Source organism: Acinonyx jubatus, chromosome C1, assembly GCF_027475565.1.
Source record: "Acinonyx jubatus isolate Ajub_Pintada_27869175 chromosome C1, VMU_Ajub_asm_v1.0, whole genome shotgun sequence".
Taxonomy (NCBI): Eukaryota; Metazoa; Chordata; class Mammalia; order Carnivora; family Felidae; genus Acinonyx; species Acinonyx jubatus.
In genome coordinates, this window is record NC_069381.1 from 5,132,959 (window position 1) to 5,160,424 (window position 27,466).

General features: G+C 55.7%; 1 protein-coding gene across 18 annotated transcripts in view; it reads left to right on the forward strand.

The window, feature by feature from the left end:
* CAMTA1 (calmodulin binding transcription activator 1) overlaps positions 1 to 27,466 on the forward strand; it is an 853,369-nt gene that overhangs the window by 676,383 nt on the left and 149,520 nt on the right. The gene's annotated exons all lie outside the window — the stretch shown is intronic.

The window sequence follows — 27,466 nt, forward strand, 5'->3', positions numbered from 1 at the left end:
CTGTGGCACTCAGTCGGTCATTGGTGGATGTCTGCAGAGACCTGCAATTCGCCAGCGCTGCTCTAGCTGTAAGGCAGACAGGTCTGCCCCAGTGAGCTTCCAGCGAGCCCAGCATTTCCTTCGGGTAGCTTCTGCCACTTGAGCCCCACATTCCAGGGGCCACCTAAAAGGACATGCTGGAAGGCAGCACCACTGCCTCCTGTCCCCATTCTGAACCACTTGCCTTAAAGCCAGAGACAACAAATCTGCTGGCCGTCGCCTTCCCCTCCCGTGCCCTGGGCAGACATTACTAATGGATCCCAGCACTGTTTCCCCACTCAGCCTGCGTGCAGTCTCAGAATCCCTCTCAACCTGGCCCTGCGGCGGTTGCTAGAAGATGGGAATGAGATGGAAGCCATTGGCTCTCCCTGCTCCCACACCCTCCTGTCACTGTCACCAGCCCTCTGGTCTCTGGCCCCTTGCTCTGTCTCCCGCCTCCAGCCTCACTGGAGCTGTCCCTCCCAAGTCTCCCTGGCAGCCCCCTTTCACCACCACTTGGGGCGGGGGGCAGTGGGGGGTGGGGGGGGGGAGAGAGAGAGAGAGAGAGAGAGAGAGAGAGAGTGTGTGTGTGTGTGTGTGTGTGTGTGTGTGTGTGTGTCCTCCTCCTCCCCTGGGACTTCAGCTTCCATGACCTCTGGACTCACCCCAGCTCCCAGGACCCCTTTCCTTGTCTCGCTCCAACCCCAAGAACAGGAGCCACACCTCTTTTGGGACAGAAACAGAACCCAGCTGATTTCCCAAGGCAGATGGTGGGGACTCACATCTGAGAGCTGAATTTTTCAGATTTTTTTGTTCAAGCAATCTGCTAATGGAGGCGAGAACAAGGCTCGCAGAGTCCTCAGATGCCTCTGTCAACATTGGGTAATGATGTGCGAAAGCTGGCACCCCACAGTAAACTGTGAACCTCCAGATATTCCCAGGCACGTGCAGCCGGGTCGCCCTCCGGCGAAGGGGGCCGAGCCCCGGCCGCGCCCCGAGAGCCCTGCAGCGGGGCGGGGCTGCTCCGAGAGCGGGATGGGACCGCAGCTTTGGAAATCTATTTATGGGCCCCGCAAAGCTCTCCCTTATTTAGAACCGCAGAAAACTGACAGCTTCGACTGACAGAAAGCACCACAAAAAGCAAGGAAGCGTTTGTTTCCATTTTTAAAGCAGTGACGCTTTTCGGGGAGTGCACGTGGGCAGGACCCTGGAGGGCAGCTGGGACCAGAGCCTCTCCGGGCCTTTCTGTCCCTCCTCCTTCCCCGGGGGCCAGCGCAGCCTCTCAGACCACCACCCAGCTGTGACCCCCTGCAGGCGGACGCTGCCATTCCCCTCTCCCCCCCCCCCCCGGCATGTTGGCCAAGCCCCCGGACATGTCCCCCCACACCGGGCCTGAACCCCCGAAGTCTGCCATTCCCTTTTCACTCCCTGCACCAGCTCACCACCAGGTCGGTCCATCTACCACCGCCCCCCCCCCCCCCTTAAGCTCCAATCGAGCTGCCATGACCCTTCTGTTTTCCAATGTAGATTTTATTAATATTCGGGTGTGGTGAGGCATGTGGAGACGCTTGCCATTGAAAAGAGTTTGTTACCCACAGTTCCCAAGGGGGTCAGGACACGCGGGGGCCGAGGGAGGATGTACCGGGGTGGGTCAGGAGGCAGAGGGAGTGAGGGGAATGTGGGCCAGTCTTTAGTGTGGTTTTTGTGGGAAGAACAGGCGAGGCAGGGTAAGAATTGGCTGATTTGAAAATTGTCAGTGGGTTCTGGGGCATAGAAGCTCCTTTGTTGTCTGTATCTGGTGCTGGGCCATATCTGGCAAGGTCGCTGGCCCTAACTAGGACAGGGGAATGGCGGCCCAGAGTGTGAGAGCTGATAGAGGAGGTGCTGGGGGTGTGGGCTCTCCACTGGCTGGTTTTATATGACACATGGGCCCCAAGTTAGTCATCTGCCACCTGTAGGATTGGCTGACCCTGGGAGGAATGGTCTCTCCAGGGTCGGCAGGGCCCCCGATGTCAGAGCATCAGAAACACAGAAAGTAAACAGGCCTGACAGGAACACCTTCACCTGGGCCCTCGCCAAGATCTGACCCTTCCAAACTTCTCTACACAATAACCAACAACGGAAGAAACACTAACCCAAGCATTTCGGGCACACACACACACATACACGTGCACATACCCCCTTGCTGATTAAGAACCTTCCCTTTGTTCTAAGGTTAAAGACCATCGTGACTCTTCCTGCTTTCTAGCCTCGTCTCTGGCCATGCACCCCCTCCCCACTCCCCAAACAGCCCAGCCTCTCACAGGGTCTCCAGTGTGCTCCGTGGGGATGTGCACACGCACGTGCTCCCTGGACAAATGCTCCATCGGCCCGGGCCTCGCCCCCACCCGTCAGCCTGCTCACACCTGCTCAGCCTTCTGATCCCTGCAGAATGATGCTCAGAGACCCAGGCTCCCTGTGCCTTGGTGTGGGCCTACATCCCAGGTCCTCACCAGACTATGCACCCCCAGGGCACCCCCAGCATCTATCACAGGGCACGGCTCACAGCAGATACGTGCAAAAGGGCTTTCTAAACCTGTTGTCAACCCTAAGAGATAGGTTTTCTTGCTTCTCCCCATTCTTCAGATGAGCAGTGAGTCCCAGAAGATTTAATGGTTTCCAGGTCATGTGGTTAGAAAGGGATAGAGTCTGGGTTCCAGGTGAGGCTGCTGGTACTTCAAAGCCCCTGACCTTTCTATGTGCCCCCTCACTGCTCTCACCCACAGGAGTTATCCTTTTGGGGGACAATCAAGGCCCATCCTCCCGGGGAGACCGGGCGGTGCCCTGAACCCACCTGCTAGGCTCCTGTATTCTGTTTTGGGCAATGGAAAAACCACATCGGCAGGTGGGGGTGGCAGGATCTGACAGACTGGCTTTTTCCCTGCCAAATGTTGGTAGCAAGTATATTAGTGACCTTAGGCTGCTGTAGTGAAGTTCCACAAACTAGGGGGCTTAAAACAATGGAAACATCTCCTCACAGTTCTGGGGGCTGCAAGTTCGAGCTTGAGGCCCCAGCAGCGGCCACGCTCCCTCTGAAGGCTCTAGGGAAGGTCCTTCCTTCCTTCTTCCAGCTCCTGGTGGCTGTAGGAGGTCCTTGCTTTGTAGACACGTCTCTGCCTCCCTCATCAGGCCTTTTCCCTGTGGGTCTCAGGGCCCACCCTAGTCCGGTATCGCCTCATCTTAATTTGCTGATTAGATCCGCGAAGACCCTTTAACCAAGTCAGTTCGTGTTCTGAGGTTCTGAGTGGACATGAATTTGGGGGCAGACACAGTCCACCCCAGGCCAGGGGGATTTTCTTTTTTTCCTGTCCTGTCTTCTGAATGCGCCCCCAGGACCTGGGGGAGCAAATGGCCTTGACCTAAGCCCCATCAGATCCCGCCATGCCCCAAACGGGCAGGTAATAGCACATAAAGGCCTTCGCTGGGGGTCTGGGGCCCTGCCAAGCAGCAGAACCAGCCCCACCCACCCCCACTGCCCCCCTGGCAGACAGTGAAGATTGAACCAGGCATCGTCCCCAGCTGTGATGTTCTAGGGTCCAGAATGATCCATAACCTCTTTCTTCATAAGTCTTTTTGGGAAAGCAAATGAAAGATAGAGTTGCCATTGCTTTAAAAAATCCCTAGGTGCCTGGGTGGCTCAGTAGGTTGAGCATCTGACTCGATTTTGGCTCAGGTCATGATCCCAGGGTTGTGGGTGGAGCCCCGCATCAGGCTCTGAGTGTGGAGCCTGCTTGAGATTCTCTCTGTCTCCCTCTCTGTCTGTCTAAAATAAATTTTTTTTTAACAAATCCCCAGAGCAGTGATACACATTCAGGGTCAAGATGGTAGCAGCCAAGTGGGAAGGCCCATTTCTCACCATGGCTCCTTCCGATCAGTTATTCGGTCGCCACGTATTTCTTGAGCACCTGCGTGCCGGCTTCTGGCCTAGACACAGGAGGAGGGGTGAATGAGACAGATGCTGTCCCTGCCCTCAGGGCACTTGCAGCCACAGCTCCTCACGTTCTTGTGGGCGGAAGCCATAGCAAGGCACTGCCGGCTCGGGGAGGGCCTCCTCTGTGAGCATCTGGAGGGGGAACAGGCCAGGAGAGCTGCCCGGGGCGCAGGGGTGGGCGGCTGGGAGGAGGGGGTGCATGAGCCTGAAGAGCTGCTCTGTGAGTGTTTCTCCCCTGGAGTCACCGCGTCACTGGGGGCCTCCAGGCCTCAGATACTCTCTGCCTGTCTTTCTGGGGAGTCCTGAGGCTAAGTGATAACCAGGACTCCTGCATGCTTGGCTCCCCCGGCCACCCTCCTGAGACTCAGATCTCCAGGCCCACAGCTGCCTCTTATCTCCTGCTTCCCAGAGCCCTGCTCCCCCCACCCCCACCCCCACCAACCTGCCTCTCCCTCTCCCTCGGCCCAGGCCTGCAGCCTCTGTTCCGGGAATGGCTGGCACTTCCGACTGGCCTCGGCAGGAAGAGTGGGATCAAAGCCCCAGGGGTTGAAGAGGGGGACCAGCAGGAGCCCCTCTGTACAGGGCTCTCCACATGGAGGCCCTGGGGGGCCAGGAGGGAGCACTCAAGCCCCTTCCGTCCACCCAGAGCAGGAGACCCTGCAGGGTCTAGGCCTCTGCACCCCTGGCCCGGAGCAGAGAGGAGGGAACTCTTTCCCTCGGTGGAAAATTATTTAAACACATTTAGGTACCCACCGTTGTCCCTTCCAAAGTTGCCTCACAGCCAGCAGGGCTGACAGGCAATGACTATGGTCCCCGAGATGGAAGGGGAAGGGGCGCCCCAGCTCCAGGACACGCGGGGCTCAGCTCCTGTGTGGAGGCTGGGGGGCAGGGGAAAGCAGGGGCTCCCGGGTTAGCCCCCCGCCCGCCCTGTGTCTGCAGGCCATTCGGCCCCCTCTCCAGAGAGGCCCCATCCTGCCGCTGTGGCAGGAGGCCACCCGAATTAGAGAAGGATTTCGGCAGCTGTAGTCATTAAGATAAAAGTCGCGCTAATGACTCGAGTGTTATTCAGTTCTGATATCTTAATTTAATTGGATTTTTTTAATTAAGAAAAGACCCATAATCCTGCCAGCACCGGGCTGGTGCTGCCTTTTCACAAGTTAACCTCGGGGGCTGGGCCCCAGAACCTCCGTCCCTCCTGGCTGAGGCCAGGGTCACTTTGGGGAGAGGGACCAGGGCCTGAGGGTCTGGGCCAGGAAGGAAGTGAGAGGTGGCTCAGAGACAAAGGCTGGCGTTTACTCCGATGTGTGCAGCTCAGAAAAGAGGCGGTAGCTGACGTCACCCTGAGAGGTCAGCCGTCACCCTGCTGACACGGGCCCTGAGAGGTGGCTCTCGGGAGCCGTGGGCCATCCTCCGCCCCCAGACAAGGGCTTTCTGCCTTCCATCTGTCCCCCAGCAGCTCTGTCCTTCTCAAGGTCATACCAGCCATCAGGAGCCCAGGGCTCTGCCCTGGGGAGGGGGCTTGTAGCCCTGGCCCCCTGCCCTCCCTGCTACCCTCCCCCGCTGGGCTGCCGAAGCCAGAGGCTGCTTGGTGACGGTGATTGATGGTTTACCAATAGGAGTGGAATGAAGTTTTAATAGTCTCAGATTAAAGGAGCAGGGAGCAGGGAGCCTGGCTGCGGCATTCCTATCTTCTGAGCAGAGCCTAGAGCTGAGCAGAGGGCCTGTTAAAACCACAGGCCGGTCCAGCAGGCGGGGGCTCTGCGTTGGAGGATTCCTGAGCCGTCTCTGGCACATGGGAGGTGTGGGGGGCGCCCCCGGCCCCCTAGGGGTCCAGGGGCAGAGCCCCATGAGCTTGGTGCCCTCCCTGAAGCACGAGCACCCGCACATGGGTCTAGGCTGAACATCCAGCCTTTGGGAGGACACAGGGACTCAGAAGAGAGTTCCAGAAGGAAGCACAGGTCAGACTCCAGTGAGTTTCAGAACATGTCTGGGTTCTTGGATAAGAGCTTAGTTCTCTGCTTTTCATAGGATAATGCAGTTTTTCTGTCATTCGGAGGATTTTTTGTAAAATAAATGCACATTCCCTCCGAAATCATCCGTGACTGTGGGAGCCGAGGCCCAGGCTGACAGTGGATCTCATTGGGACCTGACGTCCAGCTGCACCGGGTACTTTCTCTCTTCTGCCTTCTGTGGGGCTATCGTTCACACCCTGGTCCCTGAGCCCCAGGGAGAGGGTAGGGAGCAGGGCCTGGGTCCCTGCATGGGGACCTACCACCATGCCCTTGCACCCCCACTGCCCCTTATGTCCCTTCACATCCCCTGACAGAGGGGCACTGGGGACACATGTGCAGACACCCTGCAGCCCGGGCCCCCAGCGCTGAGCCCACAGGGGTGAGAGGCCCGGCAGAGCCTTACAGTGACCTGCGGCTCACCCACGTGGTGTGGCAGGGAGCCAGGGTCCAGGACACGAGGTATCCTTGTCCCCTCTGACTTTCAGCCCCCTCTTCTGTGAATGAGCTGGTGCACGAGATGGAGTTGGCCGTGTCTCCATCAGGCCCCAAGGAGACCCTGCCATCTGGGCTACAAGAGAGGCCCGGACTTCCAAGAGCAGCCATTAAGGTCGGATGGGGCCGGCTGGTCAAGCGGCGTGAGCCAGAGCGTGATCCGATGATTAGTTTTAAGGTCACCAAGCGGATATGCATTTCAGCTGGTTTAAGACAGTGTCACCCACCATCAGCTCGCTAATGGAACCGCTGGGGTTGCTCCGGCCAGCCGGCCCGGCAGTGCCCTCAGCAGAGAGCGGCCGGAGCCTGGGGCCCGGGCTGGGTGGGGGCGGGCAGGGCCGGAGGTTGCCGGAAGGAGAGGTGGGGTGCTGACTTCACTACAGCCGCCCAAGAGGCCCCGGGTCAGGAGTAGCAACTATGGCCAATGCAAGCCGTGAAGGACAGGGTGAGCACCGAAAATCCCTACCCTCCGCTCTCGGGGCTGAGCAAGGCATTTCCTACCTGCTAAGGTTCCTCTTCTTTGTGCACATCCCAGGTGCAGCCAGGTGCTGGCTGAGGGGGACAGGTGGGCGGGCAAAGGGCTCACCTCCCCACCACCCCCAGCAGCACCTGAAGGTTGCCCTCCTCAGGCCCCTCTGCCATCTACGCAGCCACTGGGGCTGGGGTCAGCCCTCCTAGAGGAGGCTCCAGAGGCCGTGGAGGTGATGGGCGAACAGAGGGACAGGCGTTGGCGGTGGGGGGGGGGGGTCCTCTTACGGCTCCCAGACCCCACGGGGCACATACCGCCTGCAGGAACACACTGCATCTTGCAAGATGAGCAGAACCTTCCCTGAGAGGTCACCCCAGGCCCGGGGAGGGAGGGATTGGGGAGAGGAGAGGAGACAGTGGGGGGGGGGGGCTCCCTCCCCCACACAGAGCACTGGAAGGCAGAGCTGGCTCCCTGCATGGGACCCCTCATATGCTGCTGCCCATCAGAGACCACCCACCCCCTTCCCAGGACCCCGAGGCCGCAGTCCTAGAATGACTCCTCCCTAGTTCCCAGAGGCAGAAATGGCTTGTGGATCGGGGAGACTGAGCCTAAGCCCTGCTCGCGCCCTGGCCTGACAGGGGAAGCCGGCATCAGTGCGGCTGTCACAAGCATCGGTCACCAGCCACCCAGCTTCTGAGGTTCCATCGCTTCTGTGGTCTGCCTGGGGCTGTGTCCTGGCTCAGAAGGGCAGGCCAAGTCTCTGGAGAGAGCGCTAGGGAAGGGTTATTCAGATTTCCCCCCATCCAAGCCTGCGTCCCGGATGGTGGCTCAGAGATGGGACTCAGATGAAGCTCTCGTGCCCGAGGAGTGGGTGCCCGAGGCCCCCCTGCCGGCCCCTGTTTGTGCCGAGAGGCCGGGCCGCAGCTGTCCCCACACACCCAGGGCTTTGGCCCCTCCAGAACCTGCTACTGTAGCCACAAAAATAAACTTTCAGGAATGTGCGTTAGACAACTGTTACTCAGCATATTTTATGGTGTTTGCCTCGGCTTGAATATGTAAAGGCACTAAGCTGTTTAATTCAGCATTTTCCTGCAGAGTTTAGAGGCATAACTCAGTTTGATGTCAGCGGCTTGGAGCAGCAGACGGGGAAGGCCAGGCACTTCGGGTAATTTAAGCTTTGTTTGCCCCGGCGCTGGAACTTCTGCTCCCCCTCTGCGTCCTTCCCAGTTGGCCGAACCGCTGTGCGGGGAGCCCCTCCCGCACCCCCTCACAGCTACCTGGACCCCCTGACAGGTTGTCATAACTCTGCTGTCACGCTACCTGCACTTCCCAGAGATGTTATCTCCTCTTTTTCGGAGATGTCACCCACTGCCGTTTGAAAAGACACCTGAGTTGTTGCAGGATGTTGCTCTGATGGTTCGCCCAACTCAGGCTGGTTCCTGGAGAAGGTCTGGTTTCCTGCATCTCGTGTTAACCCTCGCAAAGCCGGCCAGTTGGCTGCCCGGCCCTGTTTTCTGCTCCCTGCGACCACGTCCAAGGGAGGCAACCGCTGGCCCTTTAAGCCCCAGCACACCTACCTGCAGACCACAGTCACCTGCTTCCCCAAATCTCCTCCGTGCCTCCTGCTCCAGATTTAGCCAGGCCTCAGGGGCCACCCACTCAGCTGGGCTTTATTCTATATATATATAATTTATTATCAAATTGGTTTCCATACAACACCCAGTGCTCATCCCAACAGGTGCCCTCCTCAATGCCCATCACCCTCTTTCCCCTCTCCCCTCCCCCCATCAACCCTCAGTTTGTTCTCAGTATTTAGGAGTCTCTTATGGTTTGCCTCCTTCCCTCTCTGTAACTTTTTTTCCCCCTTCCCCTCCCCCATGGTCTTCTGTTAAGTTTCTCAGGATCCACATATGAGTGAAAACATATGGTATCTTTCTCTGTATGACTTATTTCACTTAGCATAACACTCTCCAGTTCCAACCATGTTGCTACAAAAGGCCAGATTTCATTCTTTCTCATTGCCAAGTAGTATTCCATTATATAGATAAACCACAACTTCTTTATCCATTCGTCAGTTGATGGACATTTAGGCTCTGTCCATAATTTGGCTATTGTTGAAAGTGCAGCTATAAACATTGGGGTACAAGTGCCCCTCTGCATCAGCACTCCTATATCCCTTGGGTAAATTCCTAGCAGTGCTATTGCTGGGTCATAGGGTAGATCTATTTTTAATTTTTTGAGGAACCTCCACACTGTTTTCCAGAGCGGCTGCACCAGTTTGCATTCCCACCATCAGTGCAAGAGGGTTCCCGTTTCTCCACATCCTCTCCAACATCTATCGTCTCCTGATTTGTTCATTTTAGCCACTCTGACCGGCGTGAGGTGGTATCTCAGTGTGGTTTTGATTTTTATTTCCCTGATGAGGAGTGACGTTGAGCATCTTTTCATGTGCCTGTTGGCCATCTGGATGTCTTCTTTGGAAAAGTGTCTATTCATGTCTTCTGCCCATTTCTTCACTGGATTATTTGTTTTTCGGGTGTGGAGTTTGGTGAGTTCTTTATGATTTTGGATACTAACCCTTCGTCCGATATGTCATTTGCAAATATCTTTTCCCATTCCATCGGCTGCCTTTTAGTTTTGTTGATTGTTTCCTTTGTAGTGCAGAAGCGTTTTATCTTGATGAGGTCCCAATAGTTCATTTTTGCTTTTAATTCCCTTGCCTTTGGGGATGTGTTAAATAAGAAATTTCTGAGGCTGAGGTCAGAGAGTTTTTTTCCTGCTTTCTCCTCCAGGGTTTTGATGGTTTCCTGTCTCACATTCAGGTCCTTCATCCATTTTGAGTTTATTTTTGTGAATGGTGTAAGAAAGTGGTCTAGTTTCATTCTTTTGCATGTTGCTGTCCAGTTCTCCCAGCACCATTTGCTGAAGAGACTGTCTTCTTTCCATTGGATATTCTTGCCTGCTTTGTCAAAGATTAGTTGGCCATACATTTGTGGGTCTAATTCTGGAGTCTCTAACCTATTCCATTGGTCTATGTGTCTGTTTTTGTGCCAAGACCATACTGTCTTGATGATTACAGCTTTGTAGTAGAGGCTAAAGTCTGGGATTGTGATGCCTCCTGCTTTGATTTTCTTCTTCAGTATTACTTTGGCTATTCGGGGTCTTTTGTGGTTCCATACAAATTTTAGGATTGCTTGTTCTAGCTTCAAGAAGAACACTGGTGCGATTTTGATTGGGATTGCATTGAATGTGTAGATTGCTTTGGGTAGTATTGACATTTTAACAATATTTATTCTTCCAATCCATGAACATGGAATGTTTTTCCATTTCTTTGTATCTTCTTCAATTTCCTTCATAAGCTTTCTATAGTTTTCAGCATACAGATCTTTTACATCTTTGGTTAGGTTTATTCCTAGGTATTTTATGATTCTTGGTGCAATTGTGAATGGGATCACCCAACAAACTCCACCAAAAGTCTCCTAGAACTAACACAAGAATTCAGCAAAGTTGCAAGATACAAAATTAATGTACAGAAATCAGTTGCATTGTTATACACCAATAATGAAGCAACAGAAAGAGAAATAAAGAAACTGATCCCATTTACAGTTGCATCAGCTGGGCTTTAAATCCTGATACGGTCTGGGGTTACCAGGCCCACGACAGAAACGTTTTCGGTGCCCCCTCCCTGCCTTCCAAAAAGACCTCTCTCGACTGTCCTGCTGAGGCCCCTGGAAACATCCTGTCCCACCCCCACACTCCAGTGTGACCTCAGCCCCAAACTGGTATGTCCCGATCACCTCTCCAAGGACATCGTCACCCCAGGCCACCGTCCCCATTCCCTCCTGGACGGTGGCCAGAATCAGCATGGACCCTCGACCCAGCCAAACCAGCAGCTCCTAAGTCCACGTGAGGGTCTCTTGCAGGGCCCCGCTGCCCAGTGAACCCGTTCTCAGCCCGGCCCAACTCTCTACCAAGGCACAGGGGTCAGAGGCTACATCTTGGAACCAGGCTGCATTTACAGGTGGCTGTTTCAGGGGACAGGCAAGACTGAGGCCAGCACGGTGGCCGACCTGACTCTCCTTGGGCCCCCTGCCCCCACCCAGACCCAGCTACAGTGTCATGTCCAGGCCCACGCTCAGTCCCCCCACGTGGGGAGGAGCTTTGCTCCTGTGCCCGTAGCGAGTTTTGTCTTCAGCAAAGTGGGTCAGGGTATCAGAAGCCCTTGGTTTGGGTTTGGGTCAAAATGCCATCCTGAGACTGGACGGCAGATAGTGAGCCACACGTGGTTCACAAAGTCCAAGTTGAAGGGCTGGCCGCGACGCTCATACATTTGGAGTGACCACAGCATCCTGGGACCAAATCTATTTTTATTATGCCCGTCAGGGAAACCAAGACCTTGGGAGATTCAGGGACTTGCTGAGCAAGAAGAGGCCTCATTCACTCGCTCGACAGTTATTTTGTGCTTACTGTGTGCCGGCAGTTAGAGCAAAGCAGACCCTGCCCCACAGAGCTGACGTCCTAGAGAAAGATACTTGAGGAAGCAGAGAAGTGGGCAGAAAGTGTCCGATAATAGTGAGAGCCCGTAAAGTAAGGTGGAGGACAGGTCGGCAGTATCTGAGGGTGGAGGCTGGGCTTTCAGATGGAGGAGGTGGGCTACATAATTTTCCATTCTGAGAATTCAGATGAGGAGAACCAAACCTAAGTTAATCCTGCCCTACAGAAATGCCGTTCTGTCTGATGGGCCTGTGGGGCAGCTGGATCCCGCAGCTTGTCAGGGTGGCCAGGACCCACTGCCCCATGGGCACCCCAGCCTGCCCTTGGGTCATCCCAGGCCTTCCTGGCGAGGAACCTCTGCTTGAGGCCGGGGGGGGGGCGGTGGCGGGGGGGGGCAACTAGCCCTTGTCACTCCCCTGTGGGGCAGGCCTGCCTCTGAGGCAAAGGTCCTCCCTGGAAGGAGAGGCTGGCTCGGCTCTAATGGGCCCGTCCCGGAGATGGCACCCTGCGTGGACTATGGCTGCTGATGTGCGAGGACAGCGGAGGCCGTGGCGGGACAGCCGCCTCAAGCTGGGCTTACGGCAGGCTCTGCCTGAGAGCATCCCCCCTCGCCTTCCGTTTCCCAGGATGGCCGGTGCACCAAGTACAAGGTGGAACAGATTCGCGAGTCGTGGGTATGTGTGCATGCACGTATGCGTGTGGTCTCCCCAGGCCAGAATGCCCTCCCGACCCTCCGCCCCCCATGTCTCATGTGGGGAGAAGAGCTCAAGGACAAATCTTGGCAGGTCTGCAGGGGGGGGGGGGGCAAAGGGGAACAGTGCACAAAGAAAATCGGTGTGAACGAAACACAGAGGTGGGGGAGAGAGAGAAAGGAGCCGAGCTGGAGATAGAGTGATGATCAGAAGTGGCAGAGAGGGGGGAGGCAGAGGGAAGGGAGGAGAGGAAAGGAAGCAGGGGAAGGAGGGGCTGGTGGGCACCAGCAGGAAGACAGGGAGCCAAGGCCCCCAGGTAGCGTGAGTCCCCGAAGCAGGAAGCAGCCGCTGCTCCAGTCAGGTGACCCTGTGCTTCCTGGGCCCGCCCCTGACCCTTCACTTATAGGGAGACCCTGGGGCAAAAGGTGGGGACATCTTGTTATTTGTCTTGGTTCCCCCACAGAACCCAGAGTGAGGCCCTGGGCCAGGGTGCAGGTCTGGGGATGCACAAGGGGGCCCTGTCTTAGACAACCTGGCCCCCAGACCACCTTACAGAGTCAAGAGGCCAAAGCAGAGGGCTGGGCTGGGCATCCACATCAGGAGCTGGATCTGCCCCAGCGGATGCCCAGCTGGGCACAGAAATGCCATTCTGCCAGGGACAGGGCAGCCCAGCAGAGCCTGGGACCCACCTTCTCCCTCTGTCACTGTTTGGATGCACCTGGCAGAGACCCCAGCGGCCCCGGAGGCTGCTGGGACCTTAGCCATTCTGTGAAGCTCCTCCAGTAAAAGAATTCCTGGGTGTTTTCTGTGGGCTGTTTTGCCCTTGAGGCCACTTTTAAAGAAAGACGGAGGCTTTCTGCATTCCCTCAAGACTGGAGACAGGGGCTCTGGGCCAAGCTGGTCTGGACCCCTGTGTGACCGTGGGCACTCTCTGCCCCTCTCTGGGCCTTCCCCTCCATTTATAAACCACAAGGAGTCCATCCTACCTCCAGAGGATACTGCAAGAGATAATTAAGTTTCTCTCTAAGTATGTAAACTGGTCTTTAGAGACAGGCCTGGTATAAACAAGGTTAGTTTTGTCAACAGTAAACATTTGTTAAGCACCCACCAAGTTCCAGGCATGGCACAATATAGCAAAGAAACGCTGGCCCAGCTCCTGCCAAATTTGCCATCTGCCCCCTTCTTGCCTCCCTGCCTCCCTGTAGCTGAGACCAGGGCCTCAGCAACAAACAGGCAGGCACAGCTCCAAGATCTCATGGCCACGGCTCTGCACACTTGGTTGGAACAGATGTGACACCCAGACCTCAGCCCAGCCAGGCCATGGAGCCTTCCACGGGGCCGAGACCTGCCTCCTCTTGGACCGAGTCACGCTTGGTCTCTTCCCTCTCAGCCTCAGTCCCTCGCAGACAGGAGGGAAGGGTTGTTAAGATGCTCACCTGCCCTTCCATGTCCAGGAGGCCCTGTTCTGGGTGGGAACAGGGACGGGTAAGACCAGTCCAAGCCTCAAATCTGCAGAGTTGGTACAGGGAGGGCTTCATATGCTCTGTCATTCCCCAGACAGACTTCCCCAGGGCCCCTCTGAGGCCACACAAGGCTTCCGCTGCAGATACAAAAGTGGCCATGTCTTCATGAGACTTACATGCCAGTGGGAAAGACCACAAACAAGCAAGTGATAGCAGACCCATGCAAACGGGCTCCGTGTGGTTCCCTGCATGTCCCAGCACCTGTGATGGAGGACACATTGAGCACAGAGCTGCTTATAGGTAAATGAGGCCAGCCTAGTGGCCATGTGTGATGGGGACCACGAGGGGAAAGAATAAGTTAGGGGACAGGAGCTTGCTCGCAATAGGGTGGTCCAGGAAGGCCCCTTGTGACATTTCAGGTGACCTGATGGAGAAGGAACGAGCCAGTGTCAACTGGGGAAGGGCATTCACACTGGAAGCATCAGGGCCACACTGTGAGGTCAGGAAGGCTGACGGCTTTCCAGAAACCAGACAGTCACAGCCACATGGAAAGTGGCTGTGGTGTGGATGGAGGGTGGGCAGGGCCAGTGATGGGGAGCCTGCAGGCTTGTGGACAGCAAGAGGCTGGGGGTAGAGGTCACCTACAGAAGGATTACTTAACCAGACGTGCAGGTTCAGAAACTCACTCTGGCTACTGAGTGGCAGGCAGAGGCTGTGACAGGGGACCAGATCCTAGGATTCAGGAGCTCCTGGCAAAGCTACTGCAGTGGGACAAAAGGATAGGGTCAACACAGATGGTGACTGGCGAGAGGGGAGAGCATGGATGGACGGGAGGTGTGCCTTGGAAATAGACCAATAGGCTCCCAGTCCTCCGTGCAAACATGACTTCCTGGCAGTCGTTGGCACTGGTGCTTCCCCACCAAGGTCCTGGGTTGGCTGCATCGGAATCACCTAAGGGGCTTCTGAAGAATGCACATCCCCAGGTTCCAGTGCAGAGAGACTGGCAGGAGCTCTGGAGCCTGTATTCTCACCAGCTCCTTGGGGGATTACCATGGGCATCTGGGTCTGTGAGCCTCGAGACCGTGTATGCATTTACCCTGGCCTCCATCGTCATCCACTGAAAGGTGAAAAGGAGCAATCCGGTCCCACACAAAGTGTCTAGGATCACAGCTGAACTCTGCCACCATTACCTAGGTGGCCTCGGTTATGGTGCCTAACCTCTCAACTAAATTGGAGATAATACTATTACCTTCCTAATAGGGTTGTTGCAAGGATGAAGTGAGTTAATATATGAAACCTTCTTCAAATATCGCCTGACAGATCTAAAGTGGTCAGTAAATGTTGATGATTCTCACTGCCACCATCATCACCATCACCATCACCATCGTCATCATGGCACCATCTAGGTGCAGACAATGTGCCCCAGATCCCAGACCCCGGAGCCATAATGCCCAGGTCCCCTCAGTCAGGAAACACTCCCAGGATGAGCTTGCCACTCAGCTAACTACCCTGCTTCATCCTTTTAACTCAGTGGAAAAGTTTCTAAAGTCATGTGTCCGTTGCTCTACTTTGATTAAAGGCAATATATTGATTAAAAATGACTTTTACTTTGATAATTAGGCATCCTGGGAGACACCAGAGCCACCTTGTTTAATCCCACTAAGAATTCTGATGGGAGAACAGAGCTCTCCAGGTGGGCACGGTGTGGATTCTGAGGCTCTCTGCAGGACCCAGTGCCCCTCACTCTACCTCCTTCGTCTGACCCAGTTCTGAAATTCATCCAGGAGAGCTTCTTTGCCCCAGCTTCTGGCTGTGGTTTTAGATGAGATATAACCCTCCTTGACAGGACTCCCACTTTCTACTGTGGATCATTTGCACTGTGGTATCAGGGCCCTTTTGCAGAGATCTGGGAGAGCTTAGTATTTAGGGAATGTGGAGGTGGAGAGAGGAAGCACAGGGGTGGGGGTGGGGAAAGCTGGGGGCTCACTCTTGCCCATCTATGCCAAGTGTCCAGGGCTAGCCTGAGACATCAGCCATCAACGGCAGGGTGGGAGTTTGGCTGCACGTGACCTCAGCGGGGACCTGGACACTGTTCTGATATTAGTGTTTAATTAAGGAGATTTGTTTAGCACCATCAAGCTTTGTCCTGAGAGTAGGAGTAGGGAGGCACCTTGATGATCAGCTAATCAGGTCTGTGCTCTGAGCCTGGCTCTGCCCTATTCACCAAGGCCAAGTATGGGTGGGGTCTGCTGGGTCAGCACAGCCCCTGCCCGGGAAGCCCACTTCCCCAGGCCCAGGCCCTGGCAGGTTTGATGGGCCATGCCGCTGCTTTCCACCCCTCCCAGTCTGAGAGAGAAAATAACGTTGTCGGGGTCCACAGAGTGGAGAGAGCCTGGGAGTCCCAAGGGAGGATTCAACCCAGCTCCCCCATGAAGTGGGTGGGTGAGGTCAGGAGACCCCTTTACCTGTCTGAGCCTCAGTTTCCTCAACTGCAGAACAGGGGTGGTCTTTCCGGCCTCACTAGTGGTGTGCCTTAGTCCGCTCGGGGTGCCGTAACCAAATACCATAGACTGCGGGACTTCAGCCACAGATATGTATTTCTTCCGGCTCTGGAGTCGGGGGAGGTGGGGGACACAAACGTCCAGTTCACCGCGTGTTGTGAGAATTCAGTGAGGCAGAAGACGTGCAGTGTCCCTCCCAGAGCCAGGCCTGTGGCTCACCCCCTCCACCATCTCCCCTCCTCACCCCTTCCACCATCTCCAAAGGGAAGGGAGTTTACCAAAGACAGAAGGGAAAGGGAAGACAAAATCAAAGGCCATGGGGGGCCAAGGGCTCAGTCTGATGAGAAAGCAAGTCTGTGCTCCAGCTATCTGTGCAGATGCCTCCCTCCCGGCCCCAGCTCTTCTGGCGAACAAGGCAGCTGGTGCCTGAACTCATCACTGCCTGACTCCTGGCCCATGTTCTGCTAGGAAGCAACGTCTTAATTTTAAGGCGTATTCGTGTTTCTGTTTCTGAGGGTCCCTCCCTGGGCCAGGCCTCAAATCCTGGCATCAGAGAAGAGTCTAGTGGAGTAGCATGCAGGAACGGGGGTTAGTGCCCTGCAGGCAGATGGAAACTGAACGGGAAAGTCAGCCAGGCACCCCGCTGACCCCTCAGAGTTCGGGCCCACCCACCCACCCCCCTTCCCACGGCCAGTGCCCTTCAAGTTGGGCTGCACAGCAGACTTGACCAAGCACTTTCACTGGGACAGGCAAGGCCCTCCATGAGAACAGATTATTGTTCCCATTTTAGGGTCAGGGAAACCGAGGCTTTGAGAGTAAACCGTCTCATCGGCTGCAGCTTGGGGCAGAGCCGGGGTAGGGGGCGGCTCTGCCTTTGCTCCAGGGCCATGATGGCTTCCCTGCCATCCTGGCATGGGCTTTGGGGCGTTTCCAGGAGGGGGACTTTGACCCCCAGCTGCCATAACAAAGTACCACGGATGGGGCAGAGGGTGGGGATTGAAAACAGCAGAAAAGTATTGCCTCCCAGGGGAGGAGGCCAGAGGTGTGGAGTCAAGGTATTGGCAGGTGGTTTCCGTCTGGAGGCTCTGAGAGAGAATGCTTCCCAGCCCCGCTCCGTCTTCCGGTGGCTCTGGCAATCCCTGGCGCCCCCTGGCTTCTCACTGCACCTCTACGCCTTGCCTCTGTCTTCAAAAGGCCTTCTCCTGGTCTGTCTCTGCTCTTCTAAGGACACCGGCCACTGGATCTAAGCCTCACCCTAATCGAGTATGACTTCACCTTAACTAATTACATCAGCAAAGACCCTGCTCCCAAATGAGGTCACATGCTGAGGTTCCGGGTAGACATGAATTTTGTGGGGACGCTGTTCAACCACACACACCATCTGCGTCGCTGTCGGTGAGGGCCCCAAGGGAAGATGAAAGCTGAAGGAACTCGGCTTGGATTTTCTGCACCTGCCAGGGAGGTGCTGCACGAAGGACGGGAACCCGGGTTGTGCCCAGTGTCCTCAGGAGATGAGCCACTGGTGTGGTCTTCACCCCTATCCCCACGGCCTGGGAGCCCACCCAGGGCCAGAGGCCGGGTCTGACAACTGTCAGGACCCAGAGAGGACTCAGGGCACACAGGCAGGCGCCCACCCAACACCAGGAGCAGGGCCACCTAGGTAATGACGGGAGGGGACACAATGTCGCATGCTGAACTCTGAGCCTTGGGCTGGGGCCTGCGAGCTGGTCTCGTAAACCTATGAAACAGGCCTTCAAAGCAGGCTTTTCCCAGAGTTAGTAATTACCAGGGGACCCGGTGCGGTATCTGAACAGGACAGAACGGCAGCCCCCACCCACTCCCAGGGTTCAGGCACCTGGTGAGTGAGCCACAGTGTTGGGGACACACAGGCCTCATTTGCACAGCCCTGGATGTGCCGGGGATGCTCCCCGGCCAGCTGAGTGGAAAAATAAATTACCTGAGGGGCTGACTCAAGCCAGTCATTTTGCCAATGAAGCTCTGATAAGTCGCGCTGGACACGGCCCCCGATCGATAACGCCTCTATTTTTAATTCTGGGATCAGCAGGGTCATTTTCCAGAGAGGGAGGGCTGTTTACTCAGCTCCCTGTCCATGCGACGGTGGCTCCCTGGCCAGCTCTGGCCCTCACCCCAGCCACCCCCCTGCCTCGACCCTCTCCACCTTCCTGGGAAAGGTTGCTGGATTTCAGGGCTCAGCAGAAAGGGGCCAGGGATGAGACTGGCAGAGATGGGGTATGGTTTCCAGCTTCCCCCAGCTCTGCTTTGCCAAGTACAGTCAACTTGGTGTCCAGCTGCCAGCGTCATTTCTGTCTCCAGATCCCCAGCTCTTGGCTTACACTGAGGCCAGTGCTTAGGGGCCCCTGGGAAGGACCTAAGAACAGACCCAACTCTTAGTACCGATCTCAGCAGCACTCACATGTTTGCTCTCTGGGCTGCTGCTTCATGCACATTCCCTGCTTCTCCATGCACGTATTCTCTGACCCATCAAATTCTGTGCCTCTGCGGTCTCGTCTGTAAAATGGGTTCATACTATCGCCTCAGAGGGCAGGGGGAAGCACATGAAATACCTCACGTGGAGGGTTCGGCTCTCTGTTCCTGGCCGGTGGTGGGCGCTTAATAAATGTCAGCTGACATCTTTTGAGTATTCGTTGCTAAGCCTTACAACCCCGGGAGCTGGGCTTCAAGCCCAAGGTGGGATGTAGGCCTGACTCAGTAGCTGGGCTGTGGTTCTGTCTGCACTTCACTCCTCCATCCCATGCTGCCCCAGTGAGCCCCTCCGGAGAGATGCCTCCTTATTTTTAGTGCATTAGAATCATACCCACCAAGCAGACAAGTAGGTGCGTTGGGCCTCATCCCAGGAGCACGGTCTCCTTACAGGGCTAAGTCCCTCCCACTTGTTTGAGGCAGGATCCTATTGACAGAACATAGATCCAGAGTTTGCAGACGGCCTGTGGTGTGCAGAGCACTGGGCCAGGAGGAGGGAAAAGAGAGATCTAAGCCTGGCTCTGCCTCAAGTGGCCATGTGATCTTGGGCCAGTCACTTCCCCTCCCCAGGCCTCAGTTTCCACCCCAGCGAAACAACGGCAAATCGGGTTTTAATATCACTTTTAATAACATTTGTCCAAGAGAGTCTGAGTTCTGGCTCAGACAGAAAGAGTGCTGTGATCAACTAGCAATGTCTGGCACAGGCATAGGCAGGGGAAGACGAGCGTACTTACCGCATAATTGTCATGACCATTCTCCACGGTTGCTAAGGGCCCTGCTGGTTCCTGCCTCCCCGGGTGCATCAGGGAGGGAGGTGACAGAGGAGAGTGATCAAGGCGGTGGTGGAGCAGACAGATGGGCCTGACTGCAGGGAGGCTCCACACTGGGGGACGGGGCAATATGAAGCACCTTACTGTGCAGAATGGGGCCGTGTTATTTATGGAGAGCGGTTTAGAGGAGCAGCACTGGGGAGCCAGCGACAATCCCTGAGAAGGGGCGTGACACTAAAAGTCATATTTTAGAGATTAGTCTAGCAGGGGTGTATAGAGACCACCAGAGCAGGGAGGTGGGAGGATGAGGGACCGTCAGGTGCGAATATTGGGCACATGCTGACAAGGGTCTGACTCAGAGCCCTGAAAGCAGAGAGTGGGGCCAAATGTAAGGGTAGTAAGAATGTACCAGTCCCGGGACTGACCAACGTGAAGACTCAACGAGGCCAGCACCCTGTGTCCTCTACTGGGAGATTAGAGGCCTGGTGGGGATGGTCCTCAGAGCCCTGTCACCTCCCGCCGTCTAGGACCGTGGCCTCCCCAGGTGCTCCAGAAGCACATCTGGTGTGTAGAGCGTGGCGTGTCCAAGGGCTCAGAAGTCCCCCACCCCCGGTGGTGTTTATTATTTATTTTAAGATTAACGAGCTTGGAGGAGAAACCCCAGCCTCTCCCAGCTGGTGCTTATGCTTCACCAGCCTCCCTCACCCAGAGGGAAACAGGGCCATGGCACCACAGCTCCTTGTCACCAACACAAGCCAGGGCGCCCCCTAATGCCTGGCTGTGACAAGGCAGGGATTTCGCTGGCTCTGGCCATTCTATCGGCCCACTGGACACCTGAGCCCAGACACAAGCTCGGGAATACGAGATGCATTGTTTTTAGCATCAGATTTCCTTCCTCGCTGGAAATGCTTCTGGCGGTATAAAAGTGGATTGATAGTCTTCATACCCACACAGCCTGCATTTCTTTAAAACGGTCTCCTAAGGCCTTGGTCTAAAGCAAAGGTCAGCAAACTTCTTAAAAGGTGAAACAGCCAGTCTCTTCTGCTTCACGATCTCTATCACCACTACCCTGCTCTGCTTTGTATCAGGAAAGCTGCTGCAAACCGTACAAGCGGGAATGAATGGGCTGGCTGTGTTGCGATAAAACTTTATACACCAAAGCAGGTGCTGGGCTGGATGTGGCCTCTGGGCTACCGTTTGCCAGCCCCTGGGCTAGAGCATCATTTCCAAAGCTGTACTGCAAGGTCATTCTTATTTGCTGTTCCATAAAGACAGGGCTCCCTGATCAGGCGACTTTGGGAAACATTGGATAGAGCAAAGTTTGTCAGGTTTTCCCAGAAATCTGTTAACATCACACTGAGAATCCCCAAGTGGGGTAAGAGACATGCTCCCCACACTCATCTGACTGTGGATCTTTGTTTCTTCTTTTCTGACACACATCTGGTAACATCTGTCTTGACACAGTTTAGGGAAGATGGGTACAGGAGTGGAAGGTCCCATCACACCCGACACGCCGGGCTCCGGGGACGAGGGAACGTGACCTGCTGCAGAGCTCTTTCTCACAAGGAGAAAGCTAAGGCCCTGGGTCCTCCAAGGACCCGGGAGCACCAAGGACTGAACTGAGTGTGCCTGCCCCGCCGCGTGTCCCCAGCCCCAAGCTCTCCCAGTGAGCTGTGTCAGGAAGGCTCCTCGCCCCGCAATCTGGGTCTCCCAGCCACTGCTGGGGAAAGGCCGGCCCACCCGCCCTCATCCATCGCTGACAAGGTGCCCACCACACAGACACGTGGACACCAGTTGCTCCCGTTTCCATGGAAACAGATGGCCATGCCCCCACGAAGGAGGGCCCCTGTGGTAGGGGCTTTTCCACCACCCACCCTGCCCCCCAGGAGTGCAGCCAGCAGGTTTTGCCCAAGCTTCTGACTACGGTGAGCACAGAGCCTCAGCTCAACGAAGTGTGGCAGGAAAAGGGAGGGAGGGGAACGCGGTGGCTGAGGTGGGAATTGTGAAGGCCCTTGCCCAGGGGTAACTGGACCTATTCTGGGGGCACCTGAGCTGGCACAGGACAGGGAAAGGGCAGCCGGCCCTGATTGCGGACCCTCAGACCCGATCAGTACATGGCTGGTAATCCCTCACCTGGCCTGGAGAAACCCTAACAGCTTCCAGAAAGAAAGCGGAGCCAGGCCACCCCAACACAACAGTCTTCAGGCAGTGGGGTCAATGGGGCCTGGACTTCACAGAGGGCGCTGGCACGGCCTCTCAACAGCCCTGGAGGAGGTGCAATTATTTCCTGCCATCGTATACCAGGAAAGCCAGGGTGGAGTCTCAGGAATCTTCCAAGCTCCCGGCACTCAGAGGCAGCAGAGCAAAGATCCCCATTTTGGTTGGTTTGACTCCAGAGTCCTTTTTTTAAACAATTTCTGGACAGAGCCCTGGAAAAACACAGACTTCTTTGTCATCACTGGCCTTGGTGCAGTTGTTGGGGTCTGGGACGTGGAACCCAGGCAGTGCCATTTACTGTGAGAGGCGGCAACACCACAGATTCTGGGCTGCTTGGCCACCTCTCCCCGTGTCCAGCTAGCTCGCAGGCTGACCTCTGAGCCAGGCACTGGCCGGGAACTGGGGCTTCCTGGGCCAGAAGAGTCTGTCCCTGCCCTGGGGAGTGGGACGGGGGTGGGGCTGGAAATCCAAGAGAGGAGACAGGGGTGCAAGCTCAGGCAGCAGAAGTTTCTGGAAGAAGGATGTCTGTTCCGACCGGATGGGCTGCCCGAGTGGTGTCAACCTGGAGGTGACATCTGGGCTTTGGGAGCTTTACGGGGGGCGAGTGGAGAAGAGGGAAGAGCCTTCCAGACAGGGAGCCTTGTGGAGGTGGGGGGAGTCTGGGGAAAGGAGGTGCGGCAAGGCAGCAAAGGGGCTCGTAGGGGCTGAGCTCCAGGCGAGGGGGGCCATGGTGAGGTCACAGAGGCAGCAGACACCATGGGGGCCACAGAGACACAGGGGCCAGGGTGACACCCACACATGGAGCCACCGCTGACAAGTGCGGACCCCGTGTGGGTCACACAGGTGGCCGGTGAGGGTCACCTTTGGGAATCACACGGGCTCCCCTTGGACTGCAGAAATCCCCGGGTGCGGAGATATGCGGGGAGCAGACAGTGTGACCAAAAGTGGGAATGAGGAGAGGAAGGGTTCGGGGGAAGGAGGCGGCAGGGCGGAGGTGGGGGGCCCCGGAGTGCCAGGCGAGGGAGCTGGGATTTGTGTCTTGACCCTGCTTTTGGCCTCATTCATCATGGACCCAACAGCCTCCAAAGTCCCTTCCTTATAGGCACATTGTCCGGGCAGGGCAGGACACAGGCTCACGCCAGCTCTAGGGTGGTCTTGTCAGAGATCCATAATATCACTTATTCTTGGTGACTCCAAAGGCTACCACGCCTACGGGTCAAATATCCCCAGCACCTTGGCCTGAGGACTGACTCTGGACCAGGCACAGAACCCCTCGCACGCTTCGTCTCCCTCAGTTAGGCTGCCGGTTGGAGGTAAATGTGGGATTTGGTTCTTTGCCTTGGGACAGTCTGGGCAACCCCTCCCCAACCAAGATCTACCCCAACCCCGTGCTTCCGGCAAGACTTCTACACAGAGACCCTAAAATACCATGTTCTGACCATGTGACCTTGGAAAGCCACAAATCTTTGCCAGGCCTCAGTCTCCTCATCCATAAAATGGGGATAATAATAGAAACTACCTCGAAAGGTTATTGAGGAAAGAGGATGTGCGGCGCTTATAAAATGCAGTGATACAGAATGTAATTCTCGATGCCTCAGTGCCCAGGGTGCTAGGGAGACATGGGAGGTGTGGGAGCAGAAGTCAGGGGCCTGAAGTGGTTCACTGTGTTTCCATACGCAGGACTGAGGGTGCGGGCACCCTGGCAGGGCAGGGCTGGGCTGGGGTTTCTAGGCCCATGGAAAGCAGGCACCCGTTTTTTCTATAAGGCATCAGGCAGCCCAAGAAGGTCACAGGGGCCTCCCCTGAGCGTCATCGGTGCCGATGTGGGGACTCAGCACTGCCCTGCCTGTCTGTCCAAGGGGGCTCCCGCTCCACCTTGCTGGGGCAAGGTGATGGGTCTGCAGGGATTTCTCCTGGAAACAGCCCTCCTTCCTTGGCTCCGGTTGTTGGGCCGGGAGAATGTAAGTTTGGTTGTCATTCTAATATGGCTCAAACCCCAGCAACTTTTGTAGCCTTTATGGCTGCCTCCAAGAGCCTGCAGTAATGTTCTTTGAATTGCTAAGCAACGCAGCCCTTTCTCTCACATGGAGAAAATTGAAACATTGATTTATCTATTTGTTTTGCAACTAGCACTAGCAGCTTCATTACTCTGTTCCCCGGGGACACCCTCCCACACACTCGAATTGAAAATTAACTCTTTTTACCTAGGAAGGGGCAGCAATGGGTTTTTAATTTGGAGAAAGTACAGGAACAATGGCTGGGCCAGGCGCCAGAAAACAGGAGGCAGGGCCGACCCGAGGCGGGTGCCCGGGAGAGACGCGGAAAGGGCCACTCGCCCTCTGCCAGCCCCCGGGGAGAGGGGACAGTCTGAGAGCAGCCAGGGCCTCCTCTGGACGAGCCCCCCGCAGGCCACCCCCCGTCTGTGGGCCTCTGCCTCCGTCGCGGCTCTGGCACTAGGAGTGTATCAGCATCCTCTTGCTGATTTTGTCTCAGGCCTGATTCCAAACTCAGTATTGGGGTTTGGAGCAGCTCCTTTAAGCCGTGCCTCGGTTTCCTCATCTGCCGCAAGAGGACAGGAATCCCCGCCCCCTGCCCCCCTGAGCTTCTCACAGTGTTGCCGGGCCTAAGCAAAGCCGCAGAGCCCAGGACGGCAGTTTGGCACGTAGAACAGTCCAGCGGGCTTCCTGCCAGTCTTGGACTTTGTGTTACAGCTGGCTTTCTGGGGATGCTCTCTCCCGGAGGGCCGAAGGCTACATTTGTTGCTTCTGTGACTCTCAGCAACAGGGTGGAGCTGATTCTGGTCCCCAAAAGTAGGGGTCTGCATTGGGGAAAGCAGAGAACTCTGCTAGGAAGTGGCCAGTCCCATAAAGGATTGACCACGCTCCCGTCTGTTTGCCGTGGGCTCTCTGTCCTTCCGATAATGCAGAGTTTGAACTGGCGTGAGTTCTTAATTCCCCTCCCCCTGGAACCCCTAAGGGCCTCACCTCCCTGACCTTCACCAGCCTCCTGCCTGGCACCCTTGGGCAATTGATTATCTCCAGCAGAAAGTTCTGCTCAGGCTCTGGATTTGTTGGGTTCCATTCAGCTGCTGAGTGGCAGAAAATGTAGGCTAACAGAGGCTCAGATGCTAAAGGTTCATTTCTCTGTAAACAAGAGTCAGTCAAGGTCTCGTATGGTAGCCACAATTTCCAAGCGACCCAGGCTCCTTCTATCTTGTTGCTCTGCTCTCCATTCCAGAGGCTTCTGGTCCAACAAGGCTGCTCTAACTCCAGCCACCATGTCTGTATCCCAGCCGTCAGCAAGAATACTTCCTGGGACTTGCACACACCTCTTTCACTTACACCCCCTTAGCTAGAGCTTAGTCACGTGATCATGCCTAGCTGTACAGGAAGCTGGGAAAAGTCATTTGAGTCCAGGAGGCTGTGCACTGAGAGGAAGTAGGAAATGGACACTGGGGACAACCATGGCCTCTGTCATGGACTCCTCGTCTATGTCCCAGACAGAGCCACCTTTACCCCCACCCACCCCTATGCACCCAGTATCACCTGCTTGTGGGCCCCCATCTGCTGGATGTTAAAAAGCCCCACCCAGGTTTTGAGCTCACACTCTCCAGAACCTTCCAGTGGAAATCAGCTAAGAAGGAATCTGAAGGTGAGGCCAAGGATCAAGCACCTTCTTGGTGGAGAGTTGGCTGGGCTTTGTCTTTAGCAAGAAGTCTGGTCTCTTCTGAAGTGGGTCTCCTCCCACACTCACCCAAGGCCCTGGGGGAACAGGGATCAACTCCGTATTGTGGGGGAGTGTGGGGGCTAAATAGAAGCCTCAGATGAAAGAAAGGTAACCTCCCCTGGAGAGTGAAAGGAGTTCTGTTAATGCAGAGACTAAAACTGGGACCCTCCTGGGAAAACCAAAAATATCGGTGGCCCCGTATGGATGTGAAATGAGGGAGCCTGAGAACTCCAGAAACATTGTTGTGGGCAGGGAGCATTGGTCTGGGTGCCCCAGGAGGAGATGAGCTCCCCATCACTGGGGGTAAGTCAGCAGAGGCTGAACTATCACTGGACAGAGATGCCGGTAGGACTCAGTAAACTTTCGCACCTGAGCACTTTTTATCGGGACAAAAACCAGAGACCACAGCTTGCCAAGGACCCCTATCCCTGACCCTCACTCCCTCCTCAACCTGTCCATGATCACACTGGTGATCTGCAGGCTCTGGGTCCTCACAAGTCAGCAAAACCTGATCCACAAGGCCTTTCCGTAGCCCAAACCTGTTCCAGGTACACAAGAAGATAAAGGGAAGTCGACTCTGTACAGTAAATGGGTATATAGCCCTTTAAAGGCACTGTCTCTCAAGATGTGGGCAAGGGTCATTGTCCCCACTCTAGAGATCAGTGGCTTGAGGCCAGCAATGTCCAGACTTCTCAGGGGCGGTTGGGGTCAAGTGCAGGAGCTGGGCACCCCCCGGGGGGCCCAACCCTTAGGGGTACTACTGCACCCCTGGTGACGAGCCAGGGTGGAAGGTGGGTTGTCCACTTCACCTGCTGGGGGGCGGGGGTGGGGGTGCACATCTGAAAGGCATTCTGATAAACCCGTGAGATGGACCCCAGAAGGACCATAGAATCCTTTCTTCCTTTATGCGACAATTATTTATTAAGTGCCAACCCTGCAACAGACACCCCTCTAGGTACTGGGAATACTTCAGAGCACAGAATGAATCTAATTTCTGTCCCCATGGTATTCACATCCCATAAAAGTGAGCACATAGGACAGGGGTCCACCCCTCACCCGAAAGCCCTAAGGCCAGACATACTGCAGCCGACAGTCCTCAACTGGGGCAGTTCGGCAATGTCCAGAGAGATTTTTGTTTGTCACAGCTGGAGGGACAGGTACTGGCACGCAGAGGGTAGAGGCGAGGGTAGAGGCCAGCGTTGCTGCCCAGAACCCTCCAGTGTACAGGACCATCCTCTGGAGCGAAGAATTACCAAGCCCCCACAGCCAGCAGTCCTGAGGTTGAGGAACCTGGTCTTGGCATTCAGACTTTGCATTTTCGAAACGTAATACGGTGCACAGACCGTATATTATGTAACGTCCCCAGCGGGGTGTGGAGTAACACCCCGTAATCAAACGCATTAATATTTCTGCAGCAAAATGTATGAATATTCACACTAAGAGGGATGAACCAAGACTATAAATAGCCTCACGTCAGTTCGGATCACGTTTTGCCACCAAATGAGTTATGAACAAGCTTTTGGTTTTCAGAGCTTTATGGATTTTGGAATTGGATTGTGGGCCTGTAATATAATTTCAGATCGTGATAAATGCCATAACAAAAACAAAGGAGAAGCAAGGGAAAGGGTAACGCAGGGCTTTAGATAGAGCAGCTGAGAAGAGACTCTGTGGAGGTGACATTTGAGCAGAGGCTTGAGGAAATGGACCGTGAGTGCGTCCGGGGGAAAAACGCTCCCAGCAGAGAGGCTCTCACGTGTTGGGGAGCTTGGATGGTCTGAGGACCAGCCAGGAGGCCAGCGCACCCCCAGTGGATGAGCAGGGAGGAGACGAGTGGGCAGGGAGGCTGCAGGGGTGACCACAGAGCAGGTGGGCTCAGCTCGCTGCCTTGGAAGGAGTTGGGGTTTCGCTGTAAGTGAGGAGGGAAGCCCGGGAGAGAGTGAATGTGAGGCCATGCAGGCTGCAGGGTGGATGATGGGCTGCAGGAGGGTGGGAGCAGACTTCACGGGACAAACAGGATGGCCAGGACCCAGAGCACCCCAGCTCGTGCATCCTGGGTGGGGAGCACACTTCAGATCGATACTCTGGACCTGAGACAGGCCAGCAGACACAGCTCATCAGTCCCAAACCCACCGGGACTTTG